The sequence below is a fragment of the Pogona vitticeps genome, chromosome 3, assembly GCF_051106095.1.
Source record: "Pogona vitticeps strain Pit_001003342236 chromosome 3, PviZW2.1, whole genome shotgun sequence".
Lineage (NCBI taxonomy): Eukaryota > Metazoa > Chordata > Lepidosauria > Squamata > Agamidae > Pogona > Pogona vitticeps.
In genome coordinates, this window is record NC_135785.1 from 85,764,443 (window position 1) to 85,789,878 (window position 25,436).

The 25,436-nt window shown below is 41.4% G+C and overlaps 1 protein-coding gene across 11 annotated transcripts in view; it reads left to right on the forward strand.

Annotated features, from left to right (window-relative positions):
* The window catches only part of SGMS1 (sphingomyelin synthase 1), a 99,653-nt gene that overhangs the window by 15,828 nt on the left and 58,389 nt on the right, over positions 1-25,436 (forward strand). For all 11 annotated transcript variants that reach the window (XM_072995273.2, XM_020801286.3, XM_020801291.3 and 8 more), the window contains one exon: positions 22,824-22,880. The gene's annotated coding sequence lies outside the window, so the exon portion shown is untranslated. The remainder of the gene's footprint in view (positions 1-22,823; positions 22,881-25,436) is intronic.

Consider the following 25,436-nt stretch of genomic DNA (forward strand, 5'->3'; position numbering starts at 1 on the left):
TTTGCCTCCTCCTTAAAATTAGTCACAGTGGGCACTGATCATATATATAAATGGAGTGCACTCCTGGAAGACACATGGAAGAAAGACTGTTGAACAACCAAGAGTATTACTTAACATCTTGTAGGAAAAATGCAATGTATTTTTAACTTACTCTGTCATCCAGATTTTATAAAAATTGAAAGTTCTCTAATAAGAATATTTGTGAGCATAAGAACATTGAGAACACATCTTGCAGTATTCAGTGTGTATAATGGCGAACTTACCCTCTTTAGAAAAATAATTTTCACTCCCCCACCCCCATATGCTAGACATTGAACAGATCTGTGGCAAAATAGGAGTAAGGTTTCCTCAGAATTGCTGTTATAATCTTGCCTTAGCATGGAGCCCATTGTGAGATAATTTATGCAGACTCCTATAAAATAAAATAAATCCCTATTGTACACTATCTACTCCGAATTTCTATTGTCCTCTGTGGTGAATCCTCCCTCATGCACATTATCTTCCAATAAGTCTTTTATGTCCTAAAGGAAATGTCTGTTGTGTGGAGCTCAGCTAGCAATGTTGGAGCTATTTGTGAATGGCTATTTGTTACTGAGATAATGGGGCTGTTTTTCTAGCATTTCTTTTCATGTTGTATATACAAATTTCCACCTAACACAAACAATTTCAATTAAGAAATTTGAACATTTTTATACTCCATTAATTAAGTGTGTTAATAGATTGGATTACATAGCATCAATGAATTAGTTGAACGTTGTCCTTTGAAATTAAATGTATTGGCTGTTTCACTCAGCTGTTCTTTGTAAGTGGGGCAGTTTTCCTCTTCCCTTCCCACAATACCCTTTATAAATTAATGGAATGCTATCAAGGCCTACATATAAAAAAGTTTCCTAGTGTCTTTGAGGAGAAATGATCTCCTCAGAGATGCCAGTACACATGGTACTTCAGTATGTGTTGAGTGTTGTTGGTGGAAAATCACCAAAGTGTTTGATCTGTGTTCTCCTGTTTGAGTTTCATTAATACTAAAACAAAGCATACAGTGACTGTAAAGATGTGAGTGCTTGGCTTCTGTTTTCATATACTGCACAAAGTATCTTGAATCTTTCCCTGTTTTGTGACCCAGGTAAGTGGAGGAACATGTTTTTAAAACATACTTACAACAAGCAAATAGCATACAAATGATTATATGATATATTGCATTCTGATATTTCCATTGTATATATTGTAATATTGCATTTGCTTGCTTCCTTCTGTAGTTGCACATACAAGATGAAATGAATGTAGAATAGTAATTTATTGATTGAAGAAATGTTTCTTTTTTGCATGTGTCTTTTAAAATCTTAGTGTCTGTGAGAAGTGTGGAAGTGAATGAATTTAGACTCATGCTGTCATATAGTTCGCATAGCTTTGCATTTGTTCATAAACAAAGAATGAGAATAAAAAAATCTTGCTGTGCTGTGACTAGATTGTCTGAAATTGAGGATGAGGTAGTTTTGAGATGGTCAAGTTCTTTGTTTTGGCAAGCTAAGACCTCCAGTGCTTTTTCCAATACTGTATGTCATTGATCCTTATCATGGATCAGTTTGTAGATAGCAATGAAGCTGCAGATCTAGCAAGGTGAACTGTAAATCTGAAGATTTAAATAGGAGGATCAAACCCATTTTACAAATAATTCTCTATTGTTGTATTTGATTTATGCTCATGTTCTTCTTGGTCTCTGTGTTTCATACATGCGGGTTCTTCTGCACTTGTGCAGATACTCTTCCATAACAATCCAGAGCTTCAAGACCTTTGCTTCTCCTCCCTAGTACACATATTCATCTACCCAACAGTTGCTCCTTAGTTATAATAATGTACTTTGTCCTGTACTTTGAAAGCTATTTAACTGATTAGAATTACTAAGTGGGTATTCAGACTTACAGAATAGTGGCTGCTTTGCATATGGTGATCTTTGGCACACACTGATTTTGTAGTAGAACTGACAATTCCATTGTGAAATGTGTATTGTTTATATACTCTTTTTTGGGTACACAATTACAAAATGTTTGTGCAACAGTGAAGAAAAGTGCAAATAATATATAGCATGATTAAATGAGTAGTAGATAGCCACAATCTAGAAAAGTGACAAATGGTAGCCCTCTCTGTTGATATTTGTTGTCATGCACATCAAAAGATGTATTTAGCCAGCACAGTGGAATCTGGTCTTGGAATATGCATATGAAAAATGCTATTTTTTGCAATCTTTTGTATTGGATTGCTGCAAACCATATGTGTTAAATATTTCTGTGCTATATTGAACATATTAAAAAGAACCCTTTTCAGAAATATTGACATTTGGAATATACTTGTCCAAATGCTGTTCAGATAGTATAGAATCTTTCTGGCTCTTGACCTAAAACCATTTTTAGAAGAGTGTTAGATTGACAATTCTGCTGAAATTGAAACTTGGGCTTCTTTTCATCAGATTTTACAAATGTTGCCAGGTTTTTCACTTACGTAAAGTCTTAACTGTGGAACACATTCTCATCTCTTGGTAATGAGAATAACTAGTGCCCTGGGAATTTAAACATTGTTGCTCTTCTTTTTCCTTGTTGGATAATTTTCTGAATACTGTAATTTATTCAGACATTTTATGGTTATCTTTTCAGTGTGCTAGAGAATGGTATAGTTGAACCAGGACTAGGAGTTTCTGAGTATTAGGGACTGTGGCTTTGTATGTCATTCCCCACTCCCATTCCATGTTTCCCTTTTCCCTTTGAGACCAGCTGCAATCCTCAGAGTAGCTGGGAGAGAAATTTTTCCAGGAAGTGTATATTGTTCCAGGTTGCCACTGTTGCAGTGCTAAGTGTTTGAGGATGGATTGTTCTTTAATGAGCAATTAGGAGCCATTAGTAGCAATTAAAAGTTGTATGGCATACAAAATATATGCTTTTAAATTTTTTTACTATAGATGGCCCCAGCTGTTTATATTTGGGACTCTTTTGGGAGAGACAATTATGTATCGATCTGATGAGTTTGGTGTGGCACTCGCGCAGGTGTTCTGCAAATGCTGCATACTTCCCCCCCTTGCTTCCTCTGGGTGATTGCCTACTTATCGGAGCATGGTTCTCCTCAGTTTTCTTGGCTGACCTTCCAAATGTCCAGTCCCTGCTGGTTTATAAGCAGTCTCCAAGTATCTTGGAAAGTGTCGTGGGTGCCACGATCATGAAATGGTTGTCATGGAAGAATGGGTAGTCAAAGCATTTAATTCTGCAACAAACAAATTGGTGGAGATATTCAAAGGCAAGAATGCTGCAAATCTTTCACTTAGGATTACCCATTCCTTTGCTCTTTCTCAGGATAACCTTCCAAAATTTGTTCATTCTCAACTTCCCTAACACTCATATCCATTCTCTTTCAAACTTACATGCTCCCATATCCTATTCCTCTCTGGCCTCATTGGCCACTACAGTGTCACATTCATCTGCAGCTTACCAGACAGTTTTGCTATTTCATTTTTTTCTATTCAGGGCATGCTCAAAGTAAAATGCTAGCTTCAGCTGATCCCATCTTATTTCTTAATAATTTCTCAGGGCCCACATATACCTACTCTTCTAGACAAGCAAATGTGGACACTGGAGCTTGCCATTACACTTTTCAGTGTAACATGTCACCTTACATGGAAGAAACCTCATAGCAGATCCAGGTGGTGGTGATTTCATCTCCCTACTCCACAGTCCCCACACACTCAATATACCCTCTATCCAGAAGGCTGGGTTATGTTTCAGAGCAGTGTTCTTCTCCCAGTCTTCCATACTACTCTGGAGAAAGAGGTGAATGTTTGGTTACAGCAGTACAGTCCCTGTGTGAGCAAGTATTGTAACAGAGCTTCTCTTCATGGAGAGGACCCCAACTGGAATGTGGCCTTATTTTCCTAGCCTTAGCAGTCCATTACTTATGTACAGCAAGAAGATATTTAATTGCACCTGCAGTATACTGCAAAAGCATCAATAAGAATAAATGTCCTGTACCAAACAAAGTGCCATTAAGAATTTACAAGACAAAATAATTGAGCTCATTTGTCAAATTCTGTTTTTAGGTGGCAAGAAATTAGCAGTGTTTTCTTTGCTTTTTTCCATTTAGGAACATGTCATTACTAATAATAGTATTAACAGCTTTAGTAGGGATTGCCTAGTTCTGCTAGTACTGTTTTCAGAGTTTCAACATATTAGTTTTTATTTTTCCACTATTTGCACCAGAATTAATTATTGGAATCTGTTTGAAATACTTTTTAGTTTTGAGATTTCTTTGATTTTGAGGTTATGTAGCTGTTGTTCTATCTCAGCCTCCGAGAGTATAAAAAATTAAAGAGGCAAACACAAAAGAACTGCATAAAGAAACAGAGATCTGTATCTTTACTTTGCAGTAGATAAATATGTGGATTCAAGTTAATGTATTTGAAGTAGTTGCTTTTCACAGAATTTTGGTTTGGAAATTGACATACAGTACAGTACTAGTTTTCATAACAACTGGATAGCTAAGTGGTTTAGATATCTGGCTATGCAGCAAGAGGTTGGGAGTTTGATCCCACACTGGTTCACCTGGGAGTAGAGCCAGCCTGTGTGGCATTGTGCAAGTTGCATAGTCCAAGGATGTCCCCAGAAGAAGGGAATGGTAAACCACTTCTCTACCTGACTTATGGCAACCTTTTTCAGAGTAGTGGGTTGCCATAAGTCAGAAGTGACTTGACAACACATGATTCTTTTTAAAGAAGCTGATTTAAGATAGGTTTTGAATTTGGGTTGTTTTTATACAGATCAAGCATTCTATTTGCTATGTCTTCATTCTAATTTGTAACTAATCGGTCTGGAAATAGAAAAGGCAGCTGTTTGATCCATCTGTGGAAACAAAGTTCATAGTTGGGTAATACCTTTATTAGATCTTGAAAAAGTCACAAACAAGGTGAATGTCTGAGTTCTTCAGAACCCTTCATCCATCAAAGCTAGGATAAAATTTGGGGTTAAGCTTGTACCATATAGCACAAAATATGGCTTTCTACCATCCAGTATAGTTGATGGTAGGATATTAGTAGAACAATGCTGCGTTTATCTGCCAGTGACAAATAACAGTTTTCTCCAGCCAGGAAGTCATGTACCTCTCTGTAATATATCGGTCCATCCTGTCATGTTCACCACCACTGGGGTAATACAGAATTCTTATATAAGGTAATTTAAAAATGAGCATAATGCATGTTAAAAGCTTTGAGCGCTTTAGGGGAAAGCACCTTTTAATTGCTAAGTTTGAGTACTTATTTCTTAGGAATGTGTAAGCAAAGAAGACTGATGAGAGATAATAGTAAAGTTTAAAATGTAGTAGAAAATAGTATGAAGAATTTAGGGGGTCTTTTTGTCTCAGCTAAGTCTCCCTAGATACAGTATTTTGTGCAGTACCAATATAGACTTAGAGAATCAGGGAAGGTGAGTTGTTGCTTTTGTTGGTACTTGAGCCATCTAAAAATCCCTTGTCCTTTTGTTGAAGAGTTTTTCAGTCAAGTATTTATCTTGGGTGCCTAGTGATCAGATCAAGAGGTGAATGGAGGATTTTGTTGATGTATTAGCTACCCCACTAAGCTGGTGAGCTAAGAGTTAAATGGCACTGGACTCTCCCAGAGTAATTGTTTGGAAGAATTTTAATGTTCATGGTGAGAGCACCTTTGTAAAGCTTACTAAGAACTTCATGATCACTGTGGGTCTGTCTCAGTACGTTATGTGTACTATATACTCTGTAGGGGCACACTATGAACCTGGTAGTTTTGACTGAGGTGGAGCTTGGGGCTCTAGAATTGTGGTGTGTGTGTCTGCGTGTCACTGGTCCCTTGTCAGTGTTGCAGTGATTTTTTTCATACCACTTCCTGGGGATATACAGATTGGCAGTGGACTGCTCCCTTCTGCAGGCATAGTAGACACATTAAAGTGGTCTGCTTCCATTTGATATGTCTAATCCTCCTGTCCTGGTGAAGCCCTGATCTTGCTGTGGAATTATGAGAAGGAATAGGCTGTTCATGTGATGGCTCCCAAGCATACTCTGTAAGAATGAAGAGCCTGCTGTGTTCCCTAGTTCATTGTGGAGTTGGAAAAGAAGTGTTCATATATTTAATATATTTCTCACCAGACTTTCAGTGCTGTGGTTTTCCAAGCATACAACAATATGAAAGTGATTTTCAATTCTAAAATCACCATCAGTATAAACAATTTAAAAATAAACCAGTGGAAAATAAAAATACAGCTTCAAATATGTAAAAAACAATACAGTACTGTTAACTTCATTCTGAAGCCAGAGAGAACAGCTACACTCTTAAAGCCCTCTTAAAAGCAATCACAGATGGATACAGTTCTGTTATCATTAGAGAAACTTTCAGAAGGTAGGGGTCAAAACTGAGAACCTCTATTTCTTGTGCTTGCCAGACTAGGTTAAAATCCACAAATTACCTTGGAGATACACCCACAGAAGTGAAAACTTATAAATTTGTCTCATTTTTTTGCAGCACAGAATCTTTACTTTTGTCCCATTGTTTCATCTCTAGTGTAGCCTTCGCCCAGAAGTTTTCAAAGGTCTGTTCCTGTGTGATCCTGTAAGGCAGTGGCGCTCAATCTTTGGTAACCCAATTGTTCTTGGACTGCAACTCCCAGAAACTCTGGCCAGCACAGCTAGTGGTGAAGGTTTCTGAGAGCTGCAGTCAAAGACAAATTGTGTTACCCATGGTTGGGAACCACTGCTGCAAGGGATACACGTGAACACTTGTTTGTTTGTTGACAAGTTTGCATGACATACAGTATTTGGGATAAAGCTGTTTATATCCACTCTGATTTGGATGCTATAATAGGATTATTTCCACTGGATGCCACTGGATGCATCCAGAGAACCATCTAGTCCAGTTGGATTGATTCCATCTAGCAGAGAGGGTCAGCTGGGTGGGTTCAAATTGTTTCTCTGTGTGTGAGAGGTGTCCCACCTACCTTGAAAGAGGAAGTCAGTTTCTCCTTGAGAGAAACCTTTTCAGGATCTGGAATACTGTAGTGACACTCAGTTATGTATACCTTATTTTTTCATGGCAAGGTGTTCCACCTGGTTGTGGCAGTTGAATGGGTGGAACAGGTTATCTAAATTACCTTCCAGCTGGTTTCATTGATGGCATTGAAAAGGACTTGGTTTTTGTGATAAAACCAAATAGGCTATCTTTCTACTACCACTACACATGATATAACAGAATGAGCTTCCCAGCTATGTTCCCTTAGAAAAAATTGATGGTTGGCATTATGGAATGATCTGCAACAGTTTAAAAGGTCTGTCACACTTGCAGTTGTGAATTTTCAGAGTTAGCACAGGGGTAGTATTCAGGACAGCTTTTGTTGTGCAAGGAGGGCTGTGCAGCTGTTGGCACATTTTCTTGTACAGCAGCTTGGGCACCAATGTAATCTAGTGCATCTGCACTAGTGAGGATTTTCACTCAACTGGTGTGAGATCAAAGTTCATATATTGAGTAATTTCCTTACCATCTCTACCATGAAATCAATAACCATGGCCATCAATATAAATCTTTTGTACTTAGGTAAAGGTAAAGGTTCCCCTTGACATTTAGTCCAGTCATGTCCGACTCGGCGCGGTGCTCATCCCCGTTTCCAAGCCATAGAGCCAACGTTTGTCTGAAGACAGTTCCCGTGGTCATGTGGCCAGCGTGACTAGACACGGAACACCGTGACTTTCCCACCGAGGTGGTACCTATTTATCTACTTGCATTTGCATGCTTTCGAACTGCTAGGTTGGCAGGGGCTGGGACAAGCAACGGCCGCTCACTCCCTCATGTGGATTCGATCTTATGACTGCTGGTCTTCTGACCCTGCAGCACAGAGGCTTCTGCAGTTTAACCTGCAGTGCCACCACGTCCCACCAATTTGTACTTACAGAAGCATAATACCTTTGCTCCAAAGTGATAGGCATGACACCTACACCTTCATTAGACATAAGATGCTTATGAAGTGAACAAAACAAAGTGGATCTTAGTAGTAAAATCTGGTTTTTCCTTAAGGACTACATGCTATGATTTGGTAAGATACGTGTTTATAAAAGGGAGCATATATAATTGTATGATCAGCAGTAGTCTTTATTTATAGTGCAAGTATAGATTAAATTTGCTAGAAATACATGAACAAAATATAAAAAGTTTCTAGATAATTTATTATAATAGTTATTTATTTATTTATTTATTTATTTATTTATTTATTTATTTATTTCACTTATACCCCGCCCATCTGGTCTTGCGACCATTCTAGGCGGCTTCCAGATACTTAAATAAAAACAACAAATACAGTGGTGCCTCGCATAATGAGCACACAGTTTAACGACGAATCCGCATAGTGATTTATTTTTTTAGATCGCTAATGCGATCGGATTGCGATGTTTTAATGGGCAAAACATCGCATTGCAATGATCGGTAAGCATTTCGCTTACCGATCTTCACATTGTGATGTTCCTAAAACAGCTGATCGGCAGTTCCAAAATGGCCACCGGGTGCCCAAAATGGCCACCGCAACCATTTTCGCGTGGTTTCCTCACTTACCGAGGGTGCGAAAATGGCGACGCTATGGAGGAACTTCGCTGAACGGTGAGTTTGGGCCCTATAGGAACGCATTAAATGAAGTTTAATTCGTTCCTATGGGCTTTTCCATTCCGTTTAGCGATGTTTCCACATAGCGACGATTAATCCGGAACAGATTAACGTCGCTATGGGGGGCACCACTGTATACACAAAAATTGTGACATCCGCTAGTGAATTAATAGATTATACAAGATGGCAATGTGGTGGCATGGTGGCGCTGCGGGCTAAACCGCAGAAGCCTGTGCTGCAGGGTCAGAAGACCAGCAGTCGTAAGATCGAATCCACGCGATGGAGCGAGCGCCCGTCGCTTGTCCCAGCTCCCGCCAACCTAGCGGTTCGAAAGCATACAAATGCAAGTAGATAAATAGGGACCACCTCGGTGGGAAGGTACCAACGTTCCGTGTCTAAGTTGCACTGGCCATGTGACCACGGAAGATTGTCTTTGGACAAAACGCTGGCTCTATGGCTTGGAAACGGGGATGAGCACCACCCCCTAGAGTCGAACACGACTGGACAAAAATTGTTAAGGGGAACCTTTACCTTTATGAGATGGCAAAGGAAGAGACGGAAAAGGTAGTCAAGGGTTGACTGGAGGGAAGGCCTGTACAAACATCCATGTTTTCAGTTGGTTTTTGAGGATACCCAGCGAAGGGGCCACATGAATCACTGGTGGGAGGTTGTTCCAGAGGCGAGGGGCCACCGCCGAGAAGGCCGACTGAAACAGATCCAGGGCGTCTGTTTCATCCAAGTGAGCCTGAAGCTGGTCAGCCACCACCTTCTCAACTACTTCGCTCATGAAAGAAACATTGGTGATGGGCCTATAATTGCCATTTTCGTCCACCGCCAAATTAGGTTTCTTTGTTATGGGCCTAATGAGTGTCTCCTTGAGGGCAGATGGAAACCTGCCCTCAAGGAAAGACCCATTTATTATTGCTGTGGCCCATTCTATTGTTATCAGCCTGGCTGCTTTGATTAGCCAGGCCGGGCAAGGGTCAAGGGAGGAGGTGGTGGCACAGCAGCGATCAAGGACTTTGTCCACAGCGTCAGGCGTCACAGCACAAGTAATCTAAATGTAATTGAAGATGATGAATTATGTAGATCAGAGCACCACAATAAAAATGGTAAGAGTGAAAGATAGGTGGAGGGGCAAGGAAAGTGATTATTTTTATTCTGCTAGATGATTGCTGTTGTGCTGCTTCATTTAGATTAATTTTTTTTTGAAAAACTTCTTCGCGGTGATTTGCCTGTGGGTTGTTTCTTGATCAGTACTTCAGATAAGGCGAAGAAAATTGTGACCTAATGTAAGGTATAGCAAATCACCAATGATCTAACAAAGTTTTTTAAAAAATCACTTCCCCTTGTCCCTCCACGAAGAAGGGTTCAGTTTGCCAATATTCTGAAGTGGCTTACTTATTAAACTATTTCACAGTATTGGAAATTGATAATGGAGGAAGGAGTTAGAATAAGCAGGATTGCATGAGATCCATTTGCCATTTGAATGTGAGGATCACACCAAGTGGCATATCACATCTCCACCCAACTTCAAGTGACCTTATTTAGACTGCACTAGCCCACTCCCAAAGGCCCAGTCTAGATGAGCCCTTAGCCTCAGAACAACCCTGAGAAGGTAAATCATGCTTTAGTGGGGTCATCCAGTGAATGTCATGGCTTGAACCAGTGCATCACACTGGTTTGCATATTTAAACAAAAAATCAAAAGGTGTTAATATCGGACATAAGATACAGTATATAATTAGGATGAAGAAAAAAAGAATGAACTTGAAACCTAAGGAGAATAACAAATTCTATGGCTTAAATTTGACATCAGTGAAACTTTCTGAACTTGTTTTGTCCTTTATCCCTCCATGCCACATGAAAGATAGCTCTTGCAGAACTCCTTTTAGAGCAGGGGTCTCAAACTCAATTTACCCGGGGGCCGCTAGAGGCAGAGTCTGGGTCTGGGTGAGGCTGGGCCGCATATTTTTTAAATCCTCATTGAAGGACACACACAGAGAGAGATCCAACCTTATAAGCATTCTCAATGAGGCTACAAAGAAGTATATTGTAATGTTTCTCCACTGGATCAGATAAATGTTGTTAGAAAACAAAGGAAGCGTTCTGTGGATGTACATGTGGAACCATAGGATCTAAAGCTCTTCAGTGGAGGAACTGTACCACTCCAGAACTCATTTCAGGAAAAGTGAAACAGGAGCAAAATTGGGCAAAGGCGGGGGGGGGGGGAAGCCGTGAATGTGTGCCTTCCACTGAAAATATTAGTCTACAAACTGAACAAGGGAAGAAAATTGGTGGGAAAATCTATTTCCTAGAAGTAAAGTATGTGGTATATGCATGCAATAATTTAGTGCTAAGATACAGCATAATACTTTTTACAGCAAAATGAAATATTTTGCTTTTTCAGACAATAAGAGATGAAAGAAAGAAAAGTTTTACTTTTTAAAAAAAACCTTGTAAGACTAGCATAACAGACTAGCCTTTGTGGTCTTTTTATGCTTATGCATACAGATTCTGGACCTGTGCAGATAGCATTTCAGATCTCTACTTTTTCTGGAGTAACATTTTGGTGAGGTGCCATAGCCATCTTTGCTATGTAGAAACCTATGATGATGTTCTTACCCTCTTACTGAAGTTCTTTTGCATCTTACAACTTGGTTGATTTTGCTTGCTGTCCCTGTGCTTTCCCGGACCTTATCATAATTTGCTTGATCTGCATTTTACTTTATACCTTAGTTTCTCCTGTTGTCTTTTCAGTAACCAAATATTTTAGAAAGATTGGACCTTTTAATTTTCCCTTTTAGTTTCTTTTTTACTAGTTGCCTCATTTCTGAGAAATTTATTTCCCTCTTTTTTATGGAAATAAAAAGTGACAGCATTGGGCTTTATTGGTAGTTGTGAAGATGAAAGAGTGCTGCATTCATTTTTAGGGCAAGACAGGTGCTTTTGTTTCTATAGTTATTCAGCCAATTCTTGTCACTTTAGCGCGAATTAGAATTTATTTCCGGTATCTTTCATGAAGACTTCTTTCAGGGTGAAGTGTATTTTCATCACTTTGAAATTACTACATACTGTGTTTCCCCGAAAATAAGACAGGGTTTTATATTCATTTTTGCTTCACAAATGCATTAGGGCTTATTTTCAGAGGATGTTTTATTTTTTTCCCTGTACAACAATCTGCATTTATTCAAATACAGTCATGTCATCTTCTTCTGGTTGCTGCACAATGCTACACAATGGTGGACAGTGGGGTTTCACTTAATTGGGGCTTATTTTTGGGGTAGGGCTTATATTACGGGTATCCTGAAAAATCATACTAGGGCTTATTTTCAGGTTAGTTCTTATTTTCGGGGAAACAGAGCATTAGTCTATGAAATCTTGACCATTTTTCTTTGAGATAGCTGCAGACTTCATGTAGATTTCTTGCAGTTGCTAGTGTAGGTGAAATTCCTGTTGTATGGCCTCTAGTAATATGAAGTAAGGCTGCCAACACAATCTTTGTGATTCATTATGTTTATATTAAATTTCTGTGAGCATTACTCTGATTATAGCTTTGAGTTTCAACAGTATTGTTTGAGAGAGAAAAAATCTGGTTACTTTTACTCAGTTTACCAGCTTTTATGACTTGATATCTGGGTAGTTTTTGGACATATAATACAGCTATCCTTCTTCATGGATTGCTGCCTTGTCGTGGCGAAGGGGCTTGAGTAACTCAGAGAAACTATGGGCTATGCCGTGCAGGGACACCCAAGACGGACAGGACATAGTGGAGAGTTCCGACTAAACGCAATCCACCTGGAGTAGGAAATGGCAAGCCACTCCAGTATCTTTGCCAAGAACGCCCCATGATCAGAAACAAAAGGCTAAAAGATATGACGCTGGAAGATGGGCCCCTCAGGTCGGAAGGCGTCCAACATGCTACTGAGGAAGAGCGGAGGACAAGTACAAGTAGCTCCAGAGCTAATGAAGTGGTTGGGCCAAAGCCGAAAGGACGCTCAGCTGTGGACGTGCCTGGAAGTGAAAGGAAAATCCAATGCTGCAAAGAAAAATACTGCATAGGAACCTGGAATGTAAGATCTATGAACACTGGGAAGCTGGAGGTGGTCAAACAGGAGATGGCAAGAATAAACATCGACATCCTGGGCATCAGTGAACTAAAATGGACAGGAATGGGCGAATTCAGCTCAGATGATTATCATATCTACTATTGTGGACAAGAATCCCGTAGAAGGAATGGAGTAGCCCTCATAGTCAACAAAAGAGTGGGAAGAGCTGTAATGGGATACAATCTCAAAAATGATAGAATGATGTCAATACGAATCCAAGGCAGACCATTCAACATCACAATAATCCAAGTTTATGCACCAACCAGCATTGCTGAGGAGACTGAAATTGAACAATTCTATGAAGATTTACAACACCTTCTAGAACTGACACCAAAGAAAGATGTTCTTCTCATTCTAGGGGACTGGAATGCTAAAGTAGGGAGCCAAGAGATAAAAGGAACAACAGGGAAGTTTGGCCTTGGAGTTCAGAACGAAGCAGGACAAAGGCTAATAGAGTTTTGTCAAGAGAATAAGCTGGTCATCACAAACACTCTTTTCCAACAACACAAGAGGCGACTCTATACATGGAAATCACCAGATGGGCAATATCGAAATCAGATTGATTATATTCTCTGCAGCCAAAGATGGAGAAGCTCTATACAGTCAGCAAAAACAAGACCTGGAGCTGACTGCGGTTCTGATCATCAGCTTCTCATAGCAAAATTCAAGCTTAGACTGAAGAGATTAGGAAAAACCACTGGGCCACTCAGGTATAATCTAAACCAAATCCCTTATGAATACACAGTGGAAGTAAAGAACAGATTTAAGGAACTAGATTTGGTGGACAGAGTGCCTGAAGAACTTTGGATAGAGGCTCGTAACATTGTCCAGGAGGCAGCAACGAAAACCATCCCAAAGAAAAGGAAATGCAAGAAAGCAAAGTGGCTGTCCAACGAGGCCTTAGAAATAGCAGAGAGGAGAAGGGAAGCAAAATGCAAGGGAGATAGGGAAAGTTACAGAAACTTGAATTCAGACTTCCAAAGAATAGCAAGGAGAGACAAGAGGGCCTTCTTAAATGAACAATGCAAAGAAATAGAGGAAGATAACAGAAAAGGAAAGACCAGAGATCTGTTCAGGAAAATTGGACATATTAGAGGAACATTTTGCGCAAAGATGAACATGATAAAAGACAAAAATGGGAGGGACCTAACAGAAGCAGAAGACGTCAAGAAGAGGTGGCAAGAATACACAGAGGAATTATATCAGAAAGATGTGGATATCCCGGACAACCCAGACAATGTAGTTGCTGACCTTGAGCCAGACATCCTGGAGAGCGAAGTCAAGTGGGCCTTAGAAAGCCTGGCTAACAACAAGGCCAGTGGAGGTGATGGCATTCCAGTTGAACTATTTAAAAGCTTGAAAGATGATGCTGTTAAGGTGCTACATTCAATATGCCAGCAAGTTTGGAAAACTCAACAGTGGCCAGAGGACTGGAAAAGATCAGTCTACATCCCAATCCCAAAGAAAGGCAGTGCCAAAGAATGCTCCAACTACCGTACAATTGCACTCATTTCGCACGCTAGCAAGGTTATGCTCAAAATCCTACAAGGTAGGCTTCAGCAGTATGTGGACCGAGAACTCCCAGAAGTACAAGCTGGATTCCGAAGAGGCAGAGGAACTCGAGACCAAATTGCTAACTTGCGCTGGATTATGGAGAAAGCCAGAGAGTTCCAGAAAAATATCTACTTCTGCTTCATTGACTATGCGAAAGCCTTTGACTGTGTGGACCACAGCAAACTATGGCAAGTTCTTAAAGAAATGGGAGTGCCTGACCACTTTATCTGTCTCCTGAGAAACCTATATGTGGGACAGGAAGCAACAGTTAGAACTGGTCATGGAACAACTGAGTGGTTCAAAATTGGGAAAGGAGTACGGCAAGGCTGTATATTGTCCCCCAGCTTATTTAACTTATATGCAGAATACATCATGCGGAAGGCTGGACTGGAAGAAACCCAAGCCGGAATTAAGATTGCCGGAAGAAATATCAACAACCTCCGATATGCAGATGATACCACTCTGATGGCAGAAAGTGAGGAGGAATTAAAGAACCTTGTAATGAGAGTGAAAGAGGAGAGTGCAAAAAACGGTCTGAAACTCAACATCAAAAAAACTAAGATCATGGCCACTGGTCCCATCACCTCCTGGGAAATAGAAGGGGAAGATATGGAGGCAGTGTCAAATTTTATCTTCCTGGGCTCCATGATCACTGCAGATGGAGACAGCAGCCCTGAAATTAAAAGGCGCCTTCTTCTTGGGAGGAAAGCGATGACAAATCTGGACAGCATCTTGAAAAGCAGAGACATCACCTTGCCAACAAAAGTCCGAATAGTCAAAGCTATGGTTTTTCCTGTCGTGATGTATGGAAGTGAGAGCTGGACCATAAAGAAAGCAGACCGCCGAAGAATTGATGCCTTTGAATTGTGGTGCTGGAGGAGGCTCTTGAGAATCCCCTGGACTGCAAGGAGAACAAACCTATCAGTTCTAAAGGAAATCAAGCCTGAGTGCTCATTGGAAGGACAGATCCTGAAGCTGAGGCTCCAGTACTTTGGCCATCTAATGAGAAGAAAAGACTCCCTGGAAAAGACCCTGATGTTGGGAAAGTGTGATGGCAAGAGGAGAAGGGGACGACCGAGGATGAGATGGCTGGACAGTGTCTGCGAAGCAACCAACATGAACCTGACACAACTCCGGGAGGCAGTAGAAGACAGGAGGGCCTGGCGTGCTCTGGTCCATGGGGTCACGAAGAGTCGGACACGACTAAACGACTAAACACACAATACAGCTATCAGATAATTAAAGCATTTAATTGATATACAAATGTAAATAAATTGAATTGCTCGTGCAGTGCCACACTGATCTGTTGAAAATAGCAAATATGTTAAAGGGTATTCAGCAAAAAGGAGGGTTTAAATTCAACTGGTAGTTCTTTATGCAACTGAATAAAAGTGCTTTCTCTTCTGAATTCTCATTTGTACAGAGGATAACAGGTTAATGTGAGCTCTGTGTTCCTGCATTATACAGCAAAAATGATGCATGATTAAATGGAAACAATGAACTAATTGTAACAGTGTAAGTGATGAAAAGTTCACTTTGTACTACTGTTCTGGAAAGAAAAGAAAGTAATTGACAAACTGAGAAAAGGGGAATTTATCGAGTTTATGTCCTTCTGAGGTTTACTCAAAATAATTCTCAAATGTAATTTTTAAAATATCTTCAGCAAGATTACTTCAGTGCCTGGGTTGATCTGTGATCTTGTTGTTATGTGTCATCAAGCTGCTTCTGACTTATGGCAACCATATGAATTAATAACCTCCAAAAGGTCCTATCATTAACACTTTGGCTCAGGTCTTGCAGACTAAAGGCCCTGCCCTTGTCTATTGATTCAATCCAATTCGTGTTCAGTCATCCTCTTTTCCTAATGCCTCCAACTTCTCCTAACATTTTTTTCATACATTTTGTCATTTCTTATGATGTTCCTTTAGTTTCATCATTTTAGCTTCTAGTTAGTGTGACAAACCCAGACCTACTGGGATATGCCACAGTTTCACTAAGCTGCCACCAACCATTCCCTATAAGAAGTCACACAGACCAGGGATGGATTTTTAACAAATAAAAGAACAAGGTTTATTAAACAACACACAGGGAAAATAAAATGATCAGGTGAATAAGATACAGTAACGTGGCTTAGTCTCAATCATCCATACACACAGTTTGGTTCACACAGAACACTTAACTTGAAGCACAGACCCTGAACCTATCAGTTCTGGCTAACCATACAGACACCTGAACCTATCAGGTTGGTACTGACTGACACACAGTAGTACCCTGTCTGACACACAGACTCCCACTCAAGCTTCTTCTCTCAGCTCTTCTCCAGCTTCTCCTTCAGCTTTGCTAGCTTCTCCACACACGCTCCACATATATATACAGTACAGCCCCTCCTCCGGATGTCCCGCCTTCCACTCCCCATAGGATGGAACTTTCCCTCCAAACCCATGACAGACAGGTACCATCAGTGCTGTATGTAACACCTCCCCTCTTTATAAGTTGTTTTGTAGGGGGAAAGCTAAGGTGCTTTTCTCCAAAAAACAACCTGGTTAAAACACACAAAAACAGTTATACATACAATATCATACTTACTTATACTTACACTCTAAGTTAAACATTTACCATTTACAATACATCAAGTTACCTTTATTCATACAAACCAAGTTAAAAAAAAAACAGGTACATTTAACCTTTGGTCACCAAATATATACATAGTCCATGTTTCTTTCGCCGTCTTCATTCTTCAGGTCTTCTTGACAAGGCGTCCGCAACACAGTTCACTGACCCTCTGACCACCTTCACTTCAAAGTCATAGTCTTGCAGGTTTAAAGCCCACCTCATAAGTTTACTATTGTGGGTTTTCATTGTCTTTAACCATTGCAGTGGTGAATGGTCAGTGCACAGAGTAAAATGTCTTCCCCAGATGTAAGGCTTGGCCTTCTGGATCGCGTAGACTATGGCCAGGCACTCCTTTTCCACGATTGCCAAATGTCTCTCACCTTTCTGGAGTTTCCTACTCAGGTAGGACACTGGATGCTGGTCACCATTCTCATCCTCCTGGCAAAGAACTGCTCCTACCCCGCTGTTAGACGCATCGGTGTAGATGATGAACTCCCGGTCGAAGTCTGGAGCACGCAGCACTGGATAGTTGATGAGCGCCTGCTTCAACCTCTGGAACGCCTCCTCACAGTCGCTGGTCCACGGGATGCGGTCATCAGTCTTCTTCCTCGTCAGATCGGTCAGCGGAGCCGCAATCTCGCTAAACCTCGGGATGAACTTTCTGTAGTAGCCCACCAACCCAAGAAATGATTTGACTTTTTTCTTGGTGTTGGGTCTGGGCCAATCACGAACGGCTTCTATTTTGGCCTCTAGGGGTTTTATCACTCCTCCCCCTACCATGTGACCCAAATATTTTATTTCTGGGCTACCCAGCTGCAGTTTGTTCTCTTTGCAGGGCCTAGGCCAAAGCACTTCCTCCCCTGGGTTAAAGTGCCTCTCCCTGCCTTCCTGGTCATCCCAAGCTTTCTTTCTGACCTTTTGAGCTTGCAGGGTCTCTGCTGCTAGCTCTAGGTTTCTCTTTAGGTCTTTCCTTAAAGAGTTTATATATGTCACAACATCTTGTGGGTCATCCTGGGTGATCTGCTCCCAATTTTGTTTGATCAAATCAAGGGGCCCTTTCACCCTTCTCCCAAACAAAAGTTCAAACGGACTGAACCCGGTACTGGCTTGTGGCACTGATCGATAAGCAAACAAAAGGGATTGCAGCTTCTGGTCCCAATTGTTTGGATTCTCTGCCAAGTAAGCCCTAATCATGCGCATTAGAGTCCCATTGAACTTCTCAGTTAACCCATTACTTTCAGGGTGATAGGCAGTGGTTTCCTTGTGCTTAATTCCACAGATTTGCCATAACCGTTTCATGAGCTTCGATGTAAACGATGCGCCCAAATCTGTGATTATTTCTGAGGCAAATCCCATCCTGGACATATACCCCACCAAGGCATCTGCCACTGTGTTAGTTTCAATGTTAGTTAAGGGAATGGCTTCAGGGTACCTCGTGGCATGGTCCACAATGGTGAGAATGAACCTGTTCCCCCTCTTTGTGGCCTTGGGCAAAGGTCCCACAATATCCACCCCTATGCATTTGAACGGAGTGTCAATCACAGGCAAAGGGCACAACTTTGCTTTGGTCCTGTCGCGGCTATTCCCCTGCCTTTGACACACATCACATTGTTTCCAGAACTCCCTGATCTGCTTCCCTATGTCAGGCCAGTAAAAATTCTGTGTGATTCTCTGCTGTGTTTTGTTCACCCCTAAGTGCGCAGCAAACATGTCAGAGTGCCCCCTTTGTAAGATCATGGGGCGATACTTTTCAGGTACCACCAGCTGACTTCGGATCCCATCTCCCCCTTTTGAGATATTCCTCAGGGTCTCTCTATACAAAATCCCCTTTTTCTCTAGAAATCTCACTGGGGTTTCAGGTGTTAGCTGGGCGTCAGTCACCTGTTCAAAACACTTTTGGAGAGTGGCGTCTGCCTTTTGCTCTTGGCCAAATCGGCTGTCTGTGGTTAAGGTTTCCACCACAGCTTCTGAACTCCCCTCTGCTTCCGTCTCTGGCTCATCAGTACCCCCCTGAACTGTCCCCGTGGTGGCTTGTGAACGTGTAATCACTAGCACCCGTTTCACATGTTCAGCCAGGTCATTTCCCATGAGCACGGCTGCTGGCAGAGTCGATGAAATCGCTAGCCGCCAAACTCCCCTCCAGCCTTGAAAGTTCACAGGTACCTCCGCTACTGGCAGTGAGATCACCTGCCCCTCAATCCCTGCCACCTTCATGCTCTCATTTGGGATTATATATTCCCTAGGAATAATAACTGGATGGCACAGGGTCACCTGGGAACAAGTGTCCCTCAGCCCCCGATACTGATGGTCAAGTATTCCTACGTCCACCCCTGCTGTTTCAAACAACTGAGAATCTGTTCTCACGAGCAAGCAGCGCTTGACCTCCACAAGAGGACCATTTTCCTCAGCCTGATCAGCAGATGTAACTGTTCCAGATTGAGTAGCCATGGCAACAGGCTCCCTCAGTGACAAGGAGCTTTGCTCTTTCTGGACACAGAACACAGCTTTTGGCTTGGTTCCACTTGAATCCTGAGGCACAATTCCTTTTAGCTGCTTTAATTTCTCACACTCTGAGATTAGATGGCCCTTTCCCTGACAGAAATAACATTTTCTGCTATATTTTGAGTCTTTCTCATCTTGTTTTGGTTTTCCCTCCAAAATCTGAGGTCTTGGTTTCATGTCTGAGGGCTTCCCTTCACCATGGGCCCCTCCCCCTTGCTGGTTTTTCCCTGGTCCCTGAGAGTACTTGCTGTAGGTTTCTTTGGGTTTTCCTACAGATTTCTCCTCACCTAAGGGCTTTCTTATCTGGTAAATAAAATCTGCGATCTCGGCTGCTTCTGCCACAGATTTCGGTTTCCTTTCCCTCACCTGGAATTTCAGTTCCCCATGCAGGACTGAATAGAACTGTTCCAGCGCTATCAAGTCTTTGAGCTGCTGAAAGGTCTCTGTCCCCTCCTGAGATAGCCATTTCTCTAGCAGCCTCACCAATTGGGCCCCCACTTGGGTAAAAGTCTGCTCTGGTTTCTTGGTGATTGACCTGAATCTTTGCCTCAGCTGTTCCGCATTTATCCCATGTCTGGCAAACACCAGTTTTTTAAACTCTGCAAAATCTTTCATCAGTTCCTGTGGCATCTCTGCATAGACTTCTGCCAGGCTGCCACTGATTAAAGATCGCATAATGGTCATCTTCTCAGTTTCCCTTACTGAGAAGTCCACAAACGCTCTTTCCACTAAGGAAAAGAACACCTCAGGGCAATCTCCCTTGTGGTACACAGGGAATTTCTTCAGGTCAGCTTTAGACAATTGGCCTCCCTCAGAATCCCTATTGTTATTATTGTTCTGGTTCATCATTTCCAATTTTCTTAACTCAAACGCCATTTTCTCTCTCTCCAACGCTAATTCAAATTGTCTTTGTTTCTCTCTTTCCCTTTCCTCCATTTCAAATTGCCTCATCCTCAGTTCATGCTGTTGGACTATGAGCATTTTCCTGAGTTCTGGGTTCTGTTCTCCCGTGCTGTCACCCTGCACTGAGCCAAATTCATCCTCAGAACCTTGGTCTACCTGGGGGTCTTTCACTTCACCCATTTCTGCCATTTGGCTTCGAGTCAAGGGCATAATCCCCCCCCCCCCAGAACAGGCTGCTCTCAAAAGTCAAGCCTCAAAATAAAGCGACCACTTTTTTTTTTCTTTTGCCTCAGAACCAGCTTTCTATAGATTACTGCTGTTCTTCAGCACTAACTTGCAACAGTTGCGAGCCAGAGTCTACCCCCCTCTGCTAGGCCTCTCAGCAGGCAGGCTAAATCACTTCTACTACACAGTTTTGCCTCAGCTTTTTTCCCGCCAAAACAGGCTGCCTCAGAGCTCCCTAATCTAGTCCCCAATCTGAGGTTACACGTTCTTCTACTAGCGCACCTCCCCGTGAGGTACACCTAGAAGATTACCTACGTGCTCTCAGATTGTCCCTGACTAGACCCCCCTTGCTCTGGGCACACTTGCCAAGGCTTTGCTGTACCACTGGACAACTGGACCAGTCGTATCCCACACGCTGGACACCAATCAATGTGACAAACCCAGACCTACTGGGATATGCCACAGTTTCACTAAGCTGCCACCAACCATTCCCTATAAGAAGTCACACAGACCAGGGATGGATTTTTAACAAATAAAAGAACAAGGTTTATTAAACAACACACAGGGAAAATAAAATGATCAGGTGAATAAGATACAGTAACGTGGCTTAGTCTCAATCATACATACACACAGTTTGGTTCACACAGAACACTTAACTTGAAGCACAGACCCTGAACCTCTCAGTTCTGGCTAACCATACAGACACCTGAACCTATCAGGTTGGTACTGACTGACACACAGTAGTACCCTGTCTGACACACAGACTCCCACTCAAGCTTCTTCTCTCAGCTCTTCTCCAGCTTCTCCTTCAGCTTTGCTAGCTTCTCCACACACGCTCCACATATATATACAGTACAGCCCCTCCTCCTGATGTCCCGCCTTCCACTCCCCATAGGATGGAACTTTCCCTCCAAACCCATGACAGACAGGTAACATCAGTGCTGTATGTAACAGTTAGAATTCAGGCTTGATTTGTCTAGCACACATTTAGTTGTCTTTCTAGCAGTCCCAGGTTCTGTAAAGCTTTCCTTCAATTCCACATTTCAAATGAGTTGCATGTTTTTCCTTTCAGCTCTGTTCACTGTCCAGGTATCACATTTGTGCATAGCATTTGGGAATCCCATGGTATGAATAATCTTTGCTTTGGTTTCCAGTGGCACATCCTTACACTTAAGGGTCTTTTTTATTCATAGCTGGCTGCCCTTTGGAATCTTAGTCTGTTACTCATCCAGGAAGAGCTGTAATAGCCCTTCCTTAATGCATAGGAATGCCAACATTTCCTTCATTTCTTGAGTCAACCACTAGAATTAAATAACCATGGAAAATCCTCCGTGATCACTAACGTAGCAATCAGTTATACTTTGAGGCTAAAAATGTTACTCACATTATCAGTATCTGCTGTTATCTAGTTGACAAAGGTAGGCATGTATGCATGCAATCTTCTTTGAAGCTTTGAGTAGAAAGCTCAAAGGAAGTAAATTTATTTAAAAATTTCCAAGCTATTATTCACAGGGAGAAATTACAGCAAAATAATGATTATAAAACAAAATAGTGGTGTTTCTTAAGATAAAATCACTTATTACACTTGCCCACTTAAACTATGTCATATATGTCATAAATATTATCTTTAGTTAAAGAATAACTAAATCTGAAACATCAAGATTAGAGTTAGCTGGGAACAAGGAAAACAGTTCATATTTCCTTGTTCCCGGTTGACTGTGGTCATTAGGTACAAATGTGTTTCAGTTTTCTAAAGACTTCACTTATATGATTATTGTGCAAATGCTGTGGAGAAGAAATTATAACTTGAAGTGATATGAGCTGTATTTTGCTTAGATTTAGGATGACTTCAGGGTATCCCCTCCATGGTGTGAGATCATGTTCTTACACATACATGATCTCTCTCTCTAAGCAACAGTGTGTGCACATTTTGCATCAGGTACACAGATTTGGGAATCCATGAGATTCCCAAGTGCTGTGTACAGACGTGAGAATTGGATAGTGAAGACACCTAACAGGGAAAAGACCAAACAGCAAATGCCAGTGAATAGAGGAGGTTTAATAGTGATTAATGTTTTTGTACTTTTTTGCACTTCTTTACTCACACTCAGGAATTGGCATCTGAATAATTGTGAGTGCATTTGTATTTTTTTTTTTTTTACTTTTGGTTTGATGTTTTCTTAGAGGCTTTTAGTTTAAAAGATAAAGTTGCACTTTGGTTTAATTTTTGGAATAAGCAGTTGTCTTACTGTTTACCCTTTTGTGTTTCTGTAGAAAGAAAAGTTTGAGGCTAAGAAGATTTAACCTGGGAAAGAGAACTACATTATAATGGTAAATACTCTTTTACTCTTTTATCTTCTTTAATTTGTTTTAATTATGATATATTTATATTAGAAGCTACCATGGCAAATAAACAATGGGTGAAATTCAGTTGCTTAGCACAAGACCAAGTCATAAGCTTTGGTCTGTTCCCCTGGCAAACAAAGTGCCTACACTGTGATCCTTGGGGGCACACACACACATGCACAAAACCAGCACATTCCCATCCCCAGGAATCATAGCAGAGGTAGTTTATTTACTGGGAAGGAGTGGACTTAAAGTTAAAATTTGGCTTAAGCTAAGCAACAGAATTTCAGCCAGTATGTGAAAAATTGTCCGGTGGCCTCAGTGTTCTCATATTATTTCTGCATTTGAAAAGAAGCCTTTGAAACACATTACTGTTTATTTAGCTGTTTCTTGGTATGCTGATTGTGCTTTTCACAACAAGTAAATGTTTGTAAATTCTTTACAATGCAGCACTTCTGGGTAGGAAGGATTAGCTGGCCACACATCATTGGCTGGGGCATGCCTGAGTGTACTTACATTGTTTTCCACTCTTTGAGGCTCATTCCATGACCACAATTCACATTGTATTGGGGGCAAAATTACAATTTTTGTGTTTTTGCATGTGTTCTGGGGAGGCTTTTTTATGCACTCAGCCAAATGCCTCGCTACTGTTAACACTCCACAGAGAGAGGGTGATTCAGTTCTCAGTGTCTCCCTTTGAAGTTCAAAAATTTTCAAGGCTTGAGCACAACATAAACAAATACAGGTTGGTTGACTATCAAAAATTCAGTTTCTGTTATAATTTTATCCCTTCTAATCTTTCCCAGAGTTCTCCTAACTGGTTTTTTTTGTCTTTACACAACATTATGTAGTTCCTCCTTCTCTCTCTGCATGTGTTTCACACATAGAGAGACAGACATAGATGGTGTTGATTTGTTATGTGCTGTCAAATTGCCTGTGACTTATGGTGCCTTGGTGAAGGTTGTTGTTATTGTTATATGTCATCAAGTCATCTTCAACACCTGTCCTTAACTGCCCTGCTCAGCTCTCACAAAGTTAAGCCTGAGGTATTTTGGAAGTCAATCTATTTTACATTTAATCTTCCTCTTTTCCTGCTGCCTTCAACTTTTGCCAGTATTATTGTCTTTTCCAGAGAATTTTGCCTTCTCATGATGTGCCCAAAGTAGGACAGCCTTAGTTTCATCATATTTGCCTCCAGAGATATATAGTTCAGGCTTGACTTCATCTAGGGCCCACTTGTTTATCTTTCTAGCAGACCAAGATATCTACAAAGCTCTCCTCCAGCACTGTATTTAAAATGAATCTCTCTTTTTTTCTTGTCAGCTTTCTTTACTATCCAGCTTTCACATCCATACATGGTGACTGGGAACACAAGAGTGTGGATGATCTTGGTCACCAGTGACACACCCTTACACAGACACAGATACCTATCAACAAAAACTTGTTTCCTTCTTCTTACAGTCATTTCATTCTATAACCTCCTTTCCAACCTCTTGAGGGATGTAATAGGATGAACCCAGGAGAGGGAGAATGCCAATGCAGTCTATAACATACCTCCTTCTTTCTCATGTACAGCTGACTTGCTACCATCATCTTTAACAGGAGCATGTATATTGTGTCTCTAGTGGAGAGTGATGAGACGGAGCTTCATCGTGGCCTCTGTGAATGCACACATATGGGTCTTGTCTGCGCCTGTGCTGACAGTCTTGGAAGATTCTAGAGCTAAAAGTAACAATTTTGTGGTGTGATCTCCCATGAGGCACATGCTCCTCCCACCTCTCATTCCCCTCAGTTCCTTTTTTCCGCCGTGCTGAAAGGTTCTACGGAAAAGAGAGAAAGCGATTTTTGGCCTTTATACTATGAAAGATTCCTTTCCGCTTTCAATTACCGTCTCTATGGATCTTTCCTGTGCTGATCTCCTGTGAGTTTTTCCCCTCCGTTCACTTCTACGTTCCTAAGGATTCCCCCCTTCCCTTCCCTGGGACTTTACAACTGAATTTTCCGTCCCTTCCTGCCCTTTATGGCCTCTTCAGCTCTTTTCAAACGCTAAGAAAAGGAAGGAAAAACCTATAACCAAGAAATCTAAAGAAGTTAAATCCGTTCGCCTTGACCCACCTGGAGAGTGCCCACCCTATCCGATACTGGAAGAATCATCTCTGGAGGCACCATGATCTATAGTGGAACGGGATGAGGTGCCTATCCCTTCAGCACAAGCGCCAGTCTTGACTGGTAGCTTCTCTCCCACCACTGGCCACACTGGGACTGAGTTTCCATCCAGTCCGGCTACTGCCCATTTGAGCCCTACATCAGGGCGGTCTTTTGACACCGAACCATCTGAGCCTGAAACTCCTCCTCAGTCTCCAAAGAAACGGAAGGAGAAGAGGAAACATATTGAGCAACCTACTCCAATGTCTCAGTTGGGTCAGTGTTATTAATTTCCATTCTTACTGGCTTAACAGCAGCTTGTCTTCCAACAGCTTGGCATGGAAAAATTTTTCCCCTTCGCCAACCAATTTCAAATGGAGGCATATCATGGAGTCT